Source organism: Colletes latitarsis, unplaced genomic scaffold (genome assembly GCF_051014445.1).
Source record: "Colletes latitarsis isolate SP2378_abdomen unplaced genomic scaffold, iyColLati1 scaffold0013, whole genome shotgun sequence".
Taxonomy (NCBI): domain Eukaryota; kingdom Metazoa; phylum Arthropoda; class Insecta; order Hymenoptera; family Colletidae; genus Colletes; species Colletes latitarsis.
The window spans coordinates 18,601,318-18,617,921 of record NW_027488368.1 but is presented as its reverse complement, the minus strand read 5'-3'; positions in this window follow the sequence as shown (position 1 = coordinate 18,617,921).

Genomic DNA, 16,604 nt, shown 5'->3' with positions numbered 1-16,604 from the left:
ACCCAGACCTAACATGCGTTATTCTCTAAAATATTTATCAAGACCAGGTTTAATTGAATGTATCAGTGTGGTACCACATTACTACGTGATCCAAACCAGAAAAAACCCAGGATCCGTTCTACAGGTATGTGAAGAATGCGAAAGAATGAGTCTGATCAGTGAAAATCTCAGGCCTTACCTAGACCTAACTTGCGTTGTCTTCTAAAATATTGAGCGAAACCAGGTTTAATGGACTGTTTCAGTGTGGTACCACACTACTTCGTGATTCGAACCAGAGAAGGCCCAGGCTCTGTCCAAGAAGTATGTGAAAAACGCTAAACTGTGAGCCTGATGAGGGCAAATCTTGGACCTAACCCATACCTAAGATGCGTTATCTTCTAAAACATTTATCCAGACCAGGTTTCATTGAATGTTTCAGTGTGGTACCACTTTACTACGTGATGCAATCCAGAAAAAGCCCAGGATCTAGCCATCAAGTTTGAGAAATATGCGAAAGAATGTACCTGATGAGAGGAAATCGCAGACCTAACCTAGACCTAACATGAATTATTCTCTAAAATATTGACCGAAACCAGGTTTAATTGACTGTTTCAGTGTGGTCCCACATTGCTACGTGATCCAAACCAGAAAAAACCCAGGATCTGTTCAACAAGTATGTGAAAAACGCTAAACTGCGAGCCTGATGAGGGCAAATCGTAGACCTAATCCAGACCTAAGATGCGTTAACCTCTAAAATATTTATCCAGACCAGGCTTCATTGAATGTTTCAGTGTGGTACCACTTTACTACGTGATGCAATCCAGGAAAAGCCCAGGATCTAGCCATGAAGTATGAGAAATATGCGAAAGTATGAGCCTGATGAGGGCACATCCTAGACCTAACCCAGACCTAACATGCGTTAGCCTCTAAAATATTTATCAAGACCTGGTTTAATTGAAAGTTTCAGTGTGGTACCACATTACTACGTGAGCCAATCCAGAAAAAGCCCAGGATCTAGCCATCAAGTTTGAGAAATATGCGAAAGAATGTACCTGATGAGAGCAAATCGCAGACCTAACCTAGACCTAACATGAATTATTCTCTAAAATATTGACCGAAACCAGGTTTAATTGACTGTTTCAGTGTGGTCCCACATTACTACGTGATCCAAACCAGAAAAAAACCAGGATCCGTTCAACAAGTATGTGAAGAATGCGAAAGTATGAGTCCGATGAGTGAAAATCCCAGGCCTAACCTAGACCTAACATGCGTTATCCTCAAAAATATTGATCGAAACCTGGTTTAATCTACTGTTTCAGTGTGGTACCACATTACTATGTGATCCAAACCAGAAAATAACCCAGGATCCGTTCAACAAGTATGTGAAAAACGCTAAACTGTGAGCCTGATGAGGGCAAATCTTAGACCTAACCCAGACCTAAGATGCGTTAACCTCTAAAATATTTATCCAGACCAGGTTTCATTGAATGTTTCAGTGTGGTACCACTTTACTACGTGATCCAATCCAGAAATAGCCCAGGATCTAGCCATGAAGTATGTTAAAACTGCGAAAGTATGAGTCTGATGAGGTCAAATCCCAGACCAATCCCAGACTTAAATTGCGTTATCCTCTAAAATATTGATCGAAACCAGGTTTAATCGACTGTTTCAGTGTGGTACCACACTACTACGTGATCCACACCAGAAAAAACCCAGGATCTAGCCATCAAGTATGAGAAATATGCGAAAGAATGAGCCTGATGAGAGCAAATCCCAGACCTAACCTAGACCTTACATGCGTTATCCTCTAAAATATTGAGCGAAACCAGGTTTAATGGACTGTTTCAGTGTGGTACCACACTACTTCGTGATCCAAACCAGAAAAAACCCAGGATCTGTTCAACAAGTATGTGAAAAACGCTAAACTGTGAGCCTGATGAGGGCAAATCTTAGACCTAACCCAGACCTAAGATGCGTTAACCTCTAAAATATTTATCCAGACCAGGTTTCATTGAATGTTTCAGTGTGGTACCACTTTACTACGTGATCCAATCCAGAAATAGCACAGGATCTAGCCATGAAGTATGAGAAATATGCGAAAGTAAGAGCCTGATGTGGGCAAACCCTAGACCTATCCCAGACCTAACTTGCGTTATCCTCTAAAATATTGATCGAAACCAGGTTTAATTGACTGTTTCAGCGTGGTACCACATTACTACGTGATACAATCCAGAAACAGCCCAGGATCTAGCCTTGAAGTATGAGAAATATGCGAAAGTATGAGCCTGATGAGAGCAAATCCCAGACCTAACCTTGACCTAACATGCGTTATCCTCTAAAATATTGAGCAAAACCAGGTTTAATGGACTGTTTCAGTGTGGTACCACACTACTTCGTGATCCAAACCAGAAAAAACCCAGGATCTGTTCAACAAGTATGTGAAAAACGCTAAACTGTGAGCCTGATGAGGGCTAATCTTAGACCTAACCCAGACCTAAGATGCGTTATCCTCTAAAATATTTATCCAGACCAGGTTTCATTGAATGTTTCAGTGTGGTCCCACATTACTACGTGATCCAAACCAGAAAAAACCCAGGATCCGTTCAAGAAGTATGTGAAGAATGCGAAAGTATGAGTCTGATCAGTGAAAATCTCAGACCTTACCTAGACCTAACTTGCGTTGTCCTCTAAAATATTGACGGAAACCAGGTTTCATTGACTGTTTCAGTGTGGTACTACATTACTACGTGATGCAATCCAGAAAAAGCCCAGGATCTAGCCATCAAGTATGAGAAATATGCGAAAGAATGAGCCTGATGAGAGCAAATCCCAGACCTAACCTAGACCTAACATGCGTTATCCTCTAAAATATTGAGCAAAACCAGGTTTAATGGACTGTTTCAGTGTGGTACCACACTACTTCGTGATCCAAACCAGAAAAAACCCAGGATCTGTTCAACAAGTATGTGAAAAACGCTAAACTGTGAGCCTGATGAGGGCTAATCTTAGACCTAACCCAGACCTAAGATGCGTTATCCTCTAAAATATTTATCCAGACCAGGTTTCATTGAATGTTTCAGTGTGGTCCCACATTACTACGTGATCCAAACCAGAAAAAACCCAGGATCCGTTCAAGAAGTATGTGAAGAATGCGAAAGTATGAGTCTGATGAGTGAAAATCCCAGGCCTAACCTAGACCTAGCATGCGTTATCCTCTAAAATATTGTTCGAAACCTGGTTTAATCGACTGTTTCAGAGTGGTACCACATTACTATGTGATCCAAACCAGAAAATAACCCAGGATCTGTTCAAGGAGTATGTGAAGTGTGCGAAAGTATGAGTCTGATGAGGTCAAATCCCAGACCTATCCCAGACCTAACTTGCGTAATCCTCAAAAATATTGATCGAAACCAGGTTTAATCGACTGTTTCAGTGTGGTACCACATTACTACGTGATCCAAACCAGAAAAAACCCAGGATCCGTTCAACAAGTATGTGAAGAATGCGAAAGTATGAGTCTGATGAGTGAAAATCCCAGACCTAACCTAGACTTAACATGCGTTATCCTCTAAAGTATTGATTGAAACATGGTTTAATCGACTGTTTCAGTGTGGTACCACATTACTATGTGATCCAAGCCAGAAAATAACCCAGGATCTGTTCAAGGAGTATGTGAAGTGTGCGAAAGTATGAGTCTGATGAGGTCAAATCCCAGACCTATCCCAGACCTAACTTGCGTTATCCTCAAAAGTATTGATCGAAACATGGTTTAATCGACTGTTTCAGTGTGGTACCACATTACTACGTGATCCAAACCAGAAAAAACCCAGGATCAGTTCAACAAGTATGTGAAGAATGCGAAAGTATGAGTCTGATGAGTGGAATTCCCAGGGCTGACCTAGACCTAACATGCGTTATCCTCTAAAATATTGATCGAAACCAGGTTTAATCGACTGTTTCAGTGTGGTATCACACTACTACGTGACCCAAACCAGAAAAAACCCAGGATCTGTTCAACAAGTATGTGAAAAACGCGAAAGTATGAGCCTGATGAGGGCAAATCCCAGACGTATCCCAGACTTAACTTGCGTTATCCTCTAAAATATTGATCGGAACCAGGTTTAGTTGACCGTTTCAGTGTGGTACCACATTACTACGTGATCCAAACCAGAAAAAACCCAGGATCCGTTCAACAAGTATGTGAAAAATGCGAAAGTATGAGTCCGATCAGTGAAAATCTCAGGCCTTACCTAGACCTAACTTGCGTTGTCCTCTAAAATATTGATGGAAACCAGGTTTCATTGACTGTTTCAGTGTGGTACCACATTACTACGTGACCCAAACCAGAAAAAACCCAGGATCCGTTTAACAAGTATGTGAAGAATGCGAAAGTATGAGTCTGATGAGTGAAAATCCCAGGCCTAACCTAAACCTAACATGCGTTGTCCTCTAAAATATTGATGGAAACCAGGTTTCATTGACTGTTTCAGTGTGGTACCACAATACTACGTGATCCAAACCAGAAAAAACCCAGGATCAGTTCAACAGGTATGTGAAGAATGCGAAAGTATGAGTCTGATGAGTGTAATTCCCAGGGCTAATCTAGACCTAACATGCGTTGTCCTCTAAAATATTGATGGAAACCAGGTTTCATTGACTGTTTCAGTGTGGTACTACATTACTACGTGATGCAATCCAGAAAAAGCCCAGGATCTAGCCATCAAGTATGAGAAATATGCGAAAGAATGAGCCTGATGAGAGCAAATCCCGGACCTAACCTAGACCTAACATGCGTTACCCTCTAAAATATTGAGCGAAACCTGGTTTAATGGACTGTTTCAATGTGGTACCACACTACATCGTGATCCAAACCAGAAAAAACCGAGGATCTGTTCAACAAGTATGTGAAAAACTCTAAACTGTGAGCCTGATGAGGGCAAATCTTAGACCTAACCGAGACCTAAGATGCGGTATCCTCTAAAATATTTATCCAGACCAGGTTTCATTGAATGTTTCAGTGTGGTACCACTTTACTACGTGATCCAATCCAGAAACAGCCCAGGATCTAGCCATGAAGTATGAGAAACATGCGAAAGAATGAGCCAGATGAGAGCAAATCCCAGACCTAACCTAGACCTAACATGAATTATTCTGTAATATATTGATCGAAACCAGGTTTAATTGACTGTTTCAGTGTGGTACCACATTACTATGTTATCCAAACCGGAAAATAACCCAGGATCTGTTCAAGGAGTATGTGAAGTGTTGCGAAAGTATGAGTCTGATGAGGTCAAATCCGAGACCTAACCCAGACCTAACATGCGTTAGCCTCTAAAATATTTATCAAGACCTGGTTTAATTGAAAGTTTCAGTGTGGTACCACATTACTACGTGATGCAATCCAGAAAAAGCCCAGGATCTAGCCATCAGGTTTGAGAAATATGCGAAGGAATGTGCCTGATGAGAGCAAATCCCAGACCTAACCTAGGCCTATCATGAATTATTCTCTAAAATATTGACCGAAACCAGGTTTAATTGACTGTTTCAGTGTGGTCCCACATTGCTACGTGATCCAAACCAGAAAAAACCCAGGATCTGTTCAACAAGTATGTGAAAAACGCTAAACTGCGAGCCTGATGAGGGCAAATCGTAGACCTAATCCAGACCTAAGATGCGTTAACCTCTAAAATATTTATCCAGACCAGGTTTCATTGAATGTTTCAGTGTGGTACCACTTTACTACGTGATGCAATCCAGGAAAAGCCCAGGATCTAGCCATGAAGTATGAGAAATATGCGAAAGTATAAGCCTGATGAGGGCACATCCTAGACCTAACCCAGACCTAACATGCGTTAGCCTCTAAAATATTTATCAAGACCTGGTTTAATTGAAAGTTTCAGTGTGGTACCACATTACTACGTGATGCAATCCAGAAAAAGCCCAGGATCTAGCCATCAAGTTTGAGAAATATGCGAAAGAATGTACCTGATGAGAGCAAATCGCAGACCTAACCTAGACCTAACATGAATTATTCTCTAAAATATTGACCGAAACCAGGTTTAATTGACTGTTTCAGTGTGGTCCCACATTACTACGTGATCCAAACCAGAAAATAACCCAGGATCTGTTCAACAAGTATGTGAAAAACGCGAAAGTATGAGTCTGATGAGGTCAAATCCCAGACCAATCCCAGACTTAAATTGATTTATCCTCTAAAATATTGATCGAAACCAGGTTTAATCGACTGTTTCAGTGTGGTACCACACTACTACGTGATCCACACCAGAAAAAACCCAGGATCTAGCCATCAAGTATGAGAAATATGCGAAAGAATGAGCCTGATGGGAGCAAATCCCAGACCTAACCTAGACCTTACATGCGTTATCCTCTAAAATATTGAGCGAAACCAGGTTTAATGGACTGTTTCAGTGTGGTACCACGCTACTTCGTGATCCAAACCAGAAAAAACCCAGGATCTGTTCAACAAGTATGTGAAAAACGCTAAACTGTGAGCCTGATGAGGGCAAATCTTAGACCTAACCCAGACCTAAGATGCGTTAACCTCTAAAATATTTATCCAGACCAGGTTTCATTGAATGTTTCAGTGTGGTACCACTTTACTACGTGATCCAATCCAGAAATAGCACAGGATCTAGCCATGAAGTATGAGAAATATGCGAAAGTAAGAGCCTGATGAGGGTAAATCCTAGACCTATCCCAGACCTAACTTACGGTATCCTCTAAAATATTGATCGAAACCAGGTTTAATTGACTGTTTCAGCGTGGTACCACATTACTACGTGATACAATCCAGAAACAGCCCAGGATCTAGCCTTGAAGTATGAGAAATATGCGAAAGTATGAGCCTGATGAGTGAAAATCCCAGGCCTAACCTAGACCTAACATGCGTTATCCTCTAATATATTGATTGAAACCAGGTTTAATTGACTGTTTCAGGGTGGTCCCACATTACTACGTGATCCAAACCAGAAAAAACCCAGGATCCGTTCAACAAGTATGTGAAGAATGCGAAAGTATGAGCCTGATGAGGGCAAATCCAAGACCTATCCCAGACCTAACTTGCGTTGTCCTCTAAGATATTGATGGAAACCAGGTTTAATTGACTGTTTCAGTGTTGTACTTCATTACTACGTGATGCAATCGAGTAAAAGCCCAGGATCTAGCCATCAAGTTTGAGAAATATGCGAAAGAATGAGCCTGATGAGGGCAAATCCCAGACCTAACCTAGACCTAACATGAATAATTCTCTAAAATATTGATTGAAACCAGGTTTAATTGACTGTTTCAGTGTGGTCCCACATTACTACGTGATCCAAACCAGAAAAAACCCAGGATCCGTTCAACAAGTATGTGAAAAACGCGAAAGTATGAGTCTGATGAGGTCAAATCCCAGACCAATCCCAGACTTAAATTGCGTTATCCTCTAAAATATTGATCGAAACCAGGTTTAATCGACTGTTTCAGTGTGGTGCCACACTACTACGTGATCCAAACCAGAAAAAACCCAGGATCTGTTCAACAAGTATGTGAAAAACGCTAAACTGTGAGCCTGATGAGGGCAAATCTTAGACCTAACCGAGACCTAAGATGCGGTACCCTGTAAAATATTTATCCAGACCAGGTTTCATTGAATGTTTCAGTGTGGTACCACTTTACTACGTGATCCAATCCAGAAATAGCACAGGATCTAGCCATGAAGTATGAGAAATATGCGAAAGTAAGAGCCTGATGAGGGCAAATCCTAGACCTATCCCAGACCTAACTTGCGTTATCCTCTAAAATATTGATCGAAACCAGGTTTAATTGACTGTTTCAGCGTGGTACCACATTACTACGTGATACAATCCAGAAACAGCCCAGGATCTAGCCATGAAGTATGAGAAACATGCGAAAGAATGAGCCAGATGAGAGCAAATCCCAGACTTAACCTAGACCTAACGTGAATTATTCTCTAATATATTGATCGAAACCAGGTTAATTGACTGTTTCAGTATGGTCCCACATTACTACGTGATCCAAACGAGAAAAAACCCAGGATCCGTTCAACAAGAATGCGAAGAATGCGAAAGTATGAGTCTGATGAGTGAAAATCTCAGGCCTAACCTAGACCTAACATGCGTTATCCTCTAAAATATTGATCGAAACCTGGTTTAATCGACTGTTTCAGTGTGGTACCACATTGCTACGTGATCCAAACCAGAAAAAACCCAGGATCTGTTCAACAAGTATGTGAAAAACGCTAAACTGCGAGCCTGATGAGGGCAAATCGTAGACCTAATCCAGACCTAAGATGCGTTAACCTCTAAAATATTTATCCAGACCAGGTTTCATTGAATGTTTCAGTGTGGTACCACTTTACTACGTGATACAATCCAGGAAAAGCCCAGGATCTAGCCATGAAGTATGAGAAATATGCGAAAGTATGAGCCTGATGAGGGCACATCCTAGACCTAACCCAGACCTAACATGCGTTAGCCTCTAAAATATTTATCAAGACCTGGTTTAATTGAAAGTTTCAGTGTGGTACCACATTACTACGTGATGCAATCCAGAAAAAGCCCAGGATCTAGCCATCAAGTTTGAGTAATATGCGAAAGAATGTACCTGATGAGAGGAAATCGCAGACCTAACCTAGACCTAACATGAATTATTCTCTAAAATATTGGCCGAAACCAGGTTTAATTGACTGTTTCAGTGTGGTCCCACATTACTACGTGATCCAAACCTGAAAAAAACCAGGATCCGTTCAACAAGTATGTGAAGAATGCGAAAGTATGAGTCCGATGTGTGAAAATCCCAGGCCTAACCTAGACCTAACATGCGTTATCCTCAAAAATATTGATCGAAACCTGGTTTAATCTACTGTTTCAGTGTGGTACCACATTACTATGTGATCCAAACGAGAAAATAACCCAGGGTCTGTTCAACAAGTATGTGAAAAACGCGAAAGTATGAGTCTGATGAGGTCAAATCCCAGACCTATCCCAGACCTAACATGCGTTATCCTCTAATATATTGATCCAAACCAGGTATAATGGACTGTTTCAGTGTGGTACCACACTACTACGTGATCCAAACCAGAAAAAACCCAGGATCTGTTCAACAAGTATGTGAAAAACGCGAAAGTATGAGCCTGATGAGGGCAAATCCAAGACCTATCCCAGACCTAACTTGCGTTGTCCTCTAAGATATTGATGGAAACCAGGTTTAATTGACTGTTTCAGTGTTGTACTTCATTACTACGTGATGCAATCCAGAAAAAGCCCAGGATCTAGCCATCAAGTTTGAGAAATATGCGAAAGAATGAGCCTGATGAGGGCAAATCCCTGACCTAACCTAGACCTAACATGAATAATTCTCTAAAATATTGATTGAAACCAGGTTTAATTGACTGTTTCAGTGTGGTCCCACATTACTACGTGATCCAAACCAGAAAAAACCCAGGATCCGTTCAACAAGTATGTGAAGAATGCGAAAGTATGAGTCTGATGAGTGAAAATCCCAGGCCTAACCAAGACCTAACATGCGTTATCCTCAAAAATATTGACCGAAACCTGGTTTAATCGACCGTTTCAGTGTGGTACCACATTACTATGTGATCCAAACCAGAAAAAACCCAGGATCTGTTCAACAAGTATGTGAAGAACGCTAAACTGTGAGCCTGATGAGGGCAAATCTTTGACCTAACCCAGACCTAAGATGCGTTAACCTCTAAAATATTTATCCAGACCAGGCTTCATTGAATGTTTCAGTGTGGTACCACTTTACTACGTGATCCAATCCAGAAATAGCCCAGGATCTAGCCATGAAGTATGAGAAATATGCGAAAGTAAGAGCCTGATGAGGGCAAATCCTGGACCTATCCCAGACCTAACTTGCGTTATCCTATAAAATATTTATCAAGACCAGGTTTAATTGAATGTTTCAGTGTGGTACCACATTACTACGTGATCCAAACTAGAAAAAACCCAGGATCCGTTCAACAAGTATGTGAAGAATGCGAGAGTATGAGTCTGATCAGTGAAAATCTCAGACCTTACCTAGACCTAACTTGCGTTGTCCTCTAAAATATTGACGGAAACCAGGTTTCATTGACTGTTTCAGTGTGGTACTACATTACTACGTGATGCAATCCAGAAAAAGCCCAGGATCTAGCCCTCAAGTATGAGAAATATGCGAAAGAATGAGCCTGATGAGAGCAAATCCCAGACCTAACCTAGACCTAACATGCGTTATCCTCTAAAATATTGAGCAAAACCAGGTTTAATGGACTGTTTCAGTGTGGTACCACACTACTTCGTGATCCAAACCAGAAAAAACCCAGGATCTGTTCAACAAGTATGTGAAAAACGCTAAACTGTGAGCCTGATGAGGGCTAATCTTAGACCTAACCCAGACCTAAGATGCGTTATCCTCTAAAATATTTATCCAGACCAGGTTTCATTGAATGTTTCAGTGTGGTCCCACATTACTACGTGATCCAAACCAGAAAAAACCCAGGATCCGTTCAAGAAGTATGTGAAGAATGCGAAAGTATGAGTCTGATGAGTGAAAATCCCAGGCCTAACCTAGACCTAACATGCGTTATCCTCTAAAGTATTGATTGAAACATGGTTTAATCGACTGTTTCAGTGTGGTACCACATTACTATGTGATCCAAACCAGAAAATAACCCAGGATCTGTTCAAGGAGTATGTGAAGTGTGCGAAAGTATGAGTCTGATGAGGTCAAATCCGAGACCTATCCCAGACCTAACTTGCGTTATCCTCTAAAATATTGATCGAAACCTGGTTTAATCGACTGTTTCAGTGTGGTACCACATTACTATGTGATCCAAACGAGAAAATAACCCAGGATCTGTTCGACAAGTATGTGAAAAACGCGAAAGTATGAGTCTGATGAGGTCAAATCCCAGACCAATCCCAGACTTAAATTGCGTTATCCTCTAAAATATTGATCGAAACCAGGTTTAATCGACTGTTTCAGTGTGGTACCACATTACTGCGTGATCCAAACCAGAAAAAACCCAGGATCTGTTCAAGGAGTATGTGAAGTGTGCGAAAGTATGAGTCTGATGAGGTCAAATCCCAGACCTATCCCAGACCTAACTTGCGTTATCCTCAAAAATATTGATCGAAACCAGGTTTAATCGACTGTTTCAGTGTGGTACCACATTACTGCGTGATCCAAACCAGAAAAAACCCAGGATCCGTTCAACAAGTATGTGAAGAATGCGAAGGTATGAGTCTGATGAGTGAAAATCCCAGACCTAACCTAGACTTAACATGCGTTATCCTCTAAAGTATTGATTGAAACATGGTTTAATCGACTGTTTCAGTGTGGTACCACATTACTATGTGATCCAAACCAGAAAATAACCCAGGATCTGTTCAAGGAGTATGTGAAGTGTGCGAAAGTATGAGTCTGATGAGGTCAAATCCCAGACCTATCCCAGACCTAACTTGCGTTATCCTCTAAAATATTGATCGAAACCTGGTTTAATCGACTGTTTCAGTGTGGTACCACATTACTATGTGATCCAAACCAGAAAATAACCCAGGATCTGTTCAAGGAGTATGTGAAGTGTGCGAAAGTATGAGTCTGATGAGGTCAAATCCCAGACCTATCCCAGACCTAACTTGCGTTATCCTCTAAAATATTGATCGAAACCAGGTTTAATCGACTGTTTCAGTGCGGTACCACATTACTACGTGATCCAAACCAGAAAAAACCCAGGGTCAGTTCAACAAGTATGTGAAGAATGCGAAAGTATGAGTCTGATGAGTGAGAATCCCAGGGCTAACATAGACCTTACATTCGTTATCCTCTAAAATATTGATCGAAACCAGGTTCAATCGACTGTTTCAGTGTGGTACCACATTACTACGTGATCCAAACCAGAAAAAACCCAGGATCAGTTCAACAAGTATGTGAAGAATGCGAAAGTATGAGTCTGATGAGTGGAATTCCCAGGGCTGACCTAGACCTAACATGCGTTATCCTCTAAAATATTGATTGAAACCAGGATTAATCGACTGTTTCAGTGTGGTATCACACTACTACGTGACAAAAAACCAGAAAAAACCCAGGATCTGTTCAACAACTATGTGAAAAACGCGAAAGTATGAGCCTGATGAGGGCAAATCCCAGACGTATCCCAGACCTAACTTGCGTTATCCTCTAAAATATTGATCGAAACCAGGTTTAATTGACAGTTTCAGTGTGGTACCACATTACTACGCGATCCAAACCAGAAAAAACCCAGGATCCGTTCAACAAGTATGTGAAAAATGCGAAAGTATGAGTCCGATCAGTGAAAATCTCAGGCCTTACCTAGACCTAACTTGCGTTGTTCTCTAAAATATTGATGGAAACCAGGTTTCATTGACTGTTTCAGTGTGGTACCACATTACTACGTGACCCAAACCAGAAAAAACCCAGGATCCGTTGAACAAGTATGTGAAGAATGCGAAAGTATGAGTCTGATGAGAGAAAATCCCAGGCCTAACCTAAACCTAACATGCGTTGTCCTCTAAAATATTGATGGAAACCAGGTTTCATTGACTGTTTCAGTGTGGTACCACAATACTACGTGATCCAAACCAGAAAAAACCCAGGATCAGTTCAACAAGTATGTGAAGAATGCGAAAGTATGAGTCTGATGAGTGTAATTCCCAGGGCTAATCTAGACCTAACATGCGTTGTCCTCTAAAACATTGATGGAAACCAGGTTTCATTGACTGTTTCAGTGTGGTACTACATTACTACGTGATGCAATCCAGAAAAAGCCCAGGATCTAGCCATCAGGTATGAGAAATATGCGAAAGAATGAGCCTGATGAGAGCAAATCCCAGACCTAACCTAGACCTAACATGCGTTATCCTCTAAAATATTGAGCGAAACCAGGTTTAATGGACTGTTTCAATGTGGTACCACACTACATCGTGATCCAAACCAGAAAAAACCGAGGATCTGTTCAACAAGTATGTGAAAAACGCTAAACTGTGAGCCTGATGAGGGCAAATCTTAGACCTAACCGAGACCTAAGATGCGGTATCCTCTAAAATATTTATCCAGACCAGGTTTGATTGAATGTTTCAGTGTGGTACCACTTTACTACGTGATCCAATCCAGAAACAGCCCAGGATCTAGCCATGATGTATGAGAAACATGCGAAAGAATGAGCCAGATGAGAGCAAATCCCAGACCTAACCTAGACCTAACATGAATTATTCTGTAATATATTGATCGAAACCAGGTTTAATTGACTGTTTCAGTGTGATCCCACATTACTACGTGATCCAAACGAGAAAAAACCCGGGATCCGTTCAACAAGAATGTGAAGAATGCGAAAGTATGAGTCTGATGAGTGAAAATCTCAGGCCTAACCTAGACCTAACATGCGTTATCCTCTAAAATATTGATCGAAACCTGGTTTAATCGACTGTTTCAGTGTGGTACCACATTACTATGTTATCCAAGCCAGAAAATAACCCAGGATCGGTTCAAGGAGTATGTGGAGTGTTGCGAAAGTATGAGTCTGATGAGGTCAAATCCGAGACCTAACCCAGACCTAACATGCGTTAGCCTCTAAAATATTTATCAAGACCTGGTTTAATTGAAAGTTTCAGTGTGGTACCACATTACTACGTGATGCAATCCAGAAAAAACCCAGCATCTAGCCATCAAGTTTGAGAAATATGCGAAAGAATGTGCCTGATGAGAGCAAATCCCAGACCTAACCTAGACCTAACATGAATTATTCTCTAAAATATTGACCGAAACCAGGTTTAATTGACTGTTTCAGTGTGGTCCCACATTACTACGTGATCCAAACCAGAAAAAACCCAGGATCTGTTCAACAAGTATGTGAAAAACGCTAAACTGTGAGCCTGATGAGGGCAAATCGTAGACCTAATCCAGACCTAAGATGCGTTAACCTCTAAAATATTTATCCAGACCAGGTTTCATTGAATGTTTCAGTGTGGTACCACTTTACTACGTGATGCAATCCAGGAACAGCCCAGGATCTAGCCATGAAGTATGAGAAATATGCGAAAGTATGAGCCTGATGAGGGCACATCCTAGACCTAACCCAGACCTAACATGCGTTAGACTCTAAAATTTTTATCAAGACCTGGTTTAATTGAAAGTTTCAGTGTGGTACCACATTACTACGTGATGCAATCCAGAAAAAGCCCAGGATCTGTTCAACAAGTATGTGAAAAACGCTAAACTGTGAGCCTGATGAGGGCAAATCGTAGACCTAATCCAGACCTAAGATGCGTTAACCTCTAAAATATTTATCCAGACCAGGTTTCATTGAATGTTTCAGTGTGGTACCACTTTATTACGTGATGCAATCCAGAAAAAACCCAGCATCTAGCCATTAAGTTTGAGAAATATGCGAAAGAATGTGCCTGATGAGAGCAAATCGCAGACCTAACCTAGACCTAACATGAATTATTCTCTAAAATATTGACCGAAAACAGGTTTAATTGACTGTTTCAGTGTGGTCCCACATTACTATGTGATGCAAACCAGAAAATAACCCAGGATCTGTTCAACAAGTATGTGAAAAACGCGAAAGAATGAGCCTGATGAGAGCAAATCCCAGACCTAACCTAGACCTTACATGCGTTATCCTCTAAAATATTGAGCGAAACCAGGTTTAATGGACTGTTTCAGTGTGGTACCACACTACTTCGTAATCCAAACCAGAAAAAACGCAGGATCTGCTCAACAAGTATGTGAAAAACGCTAAACTGTGAACCTGATGAGGGCAAATCTTAGACCTAACCCAGACCTAAGATGCGTTAACCTCTAAAATATTTATCCAGACCAGGTTTCATTGAATGTTTCAGTGTGGTACCACTTTACTACGTGATCCAATCCAGAAATAGCACAGGATCTAGCCATGAAGTATGAGAAATATGCGAAAGTAAGAGCCTGATGAGGGCAAATCCTAGACCTATCCCAGACCTAACTTGCGTTATCCTCTAAAATATTGATCGAAACCAGGTTTAATTGACTGTTTCAGCGTGGTACCACATTACTACGTGATTCAATCCAGAAACAGCCGAGGATCTAGCCTTGAAGTATGAGAAATATGCGAAAGTATGAGCCTGATGAGGGCAAATCCTAGACCTAACCCAGACCTAACATGCGTTATCCTCTAAAATATTTATCCAGACCAGGTTTCATTGAATGTATCAGTGTGGTACCACTTTACTACGTGATCCAATCCAGAAACAGCCCAGGATCTAGCCTTGAAGTATGAGAAACATGCGAAAGAATGAGCCAGATGAGAGCAAATCCCAGACCTAACCTAGACCTAACATGAATTATTCTGTAATATATTGATCGAAACCAGGTTTAATTGACTGTTTCAGTGTGGTCCCACATTACTGCGTGATCCAAACGAGAAAAAACCCAGGATCCGTTCAACAAGAATGTGAAGAATGCGAAAGTATGAGTCTGATTAGTGAAAATCTCAGGCCTAACCTAGACCTAACATGCGTTATCCTCTAAAATATTGATCGAAACATGGTTTAATCGACTGTTTCAGTGTGGTACCACATTACTATGTTATCCAAACCAGAAAAAAACCGGATCCGTTCAACAAGTATGTGAAGAATGCGAAAGTATGAGTCCGATGAGTGAAAATCCCAGGCCTAACCTAGACCTAACATGCGTTATCCTCAAAAATATTGATCGAAACCTGGTTTAATCAACTGTTTCAGTGTGGTACCACATTACTATGTGATCCAAACCAGAAAATAACCCAGGATCTGTTCAACAAGTATGTGAAAAACGCGAAAGTATGAGTCTGATGAGGTCAAATCCCTGACCAATCCCAGACTTAAATTGCGTTATCCTCTAAAATATTGATCGAAACCAGGTTTAATCGACTGTTTCAGTGTGGTACCACACTACTACGTGATCCAAACCAGAAGAAACCCAGGATCTAGCCATCAAGTGTGAGAAATATGCGAAAGAATAAGCCTGGTGAGAGCAAATCCCAGACCTAACCTAGACCTTACATGCGTTATCCTCTAAAATGTTGAGCGAAACCAGGTTTAATGGACTGTTTCAGTGTGGTACCACACTACTTCGTGATCCAAACCAGAAAAAACCCAGGATCTGTTCAACAAGTATGTGAAAAACGCTAAACTGTGAGCCTGATGAGGGCAAATCTTAGACCTAACCCAGACCTAAGATGCGTTAACCTCTAAAATATTTATCCAGACCAGGTTTCATTGAATGTTTCAGTGTGGTGCCACTTTACTACGTGATCCAATCCAGAAATAGCACAGGATCTAGCCATGAAGTATGAGAAATATGCGAAAGTATGACCCTGATGAGGGCAAATCATAGACCTATCCCAGACCTAACTTGCGTTATCCTCTAAAATATTGATCGAAACCAGGTTTAATTGACTGTTTCAGCGTGGTACCACATTACTACGTGATACAATCCAGAAGCAGCCCAGGATCTAGCCTTGAAGTATGAGAAATATGCGAAAGTATGAGCCTGATGAGGGCAAATCCTAGACCTAACCCAGACCTAACATGCGTTATCCTCTAAAATATGTATCAAGACCA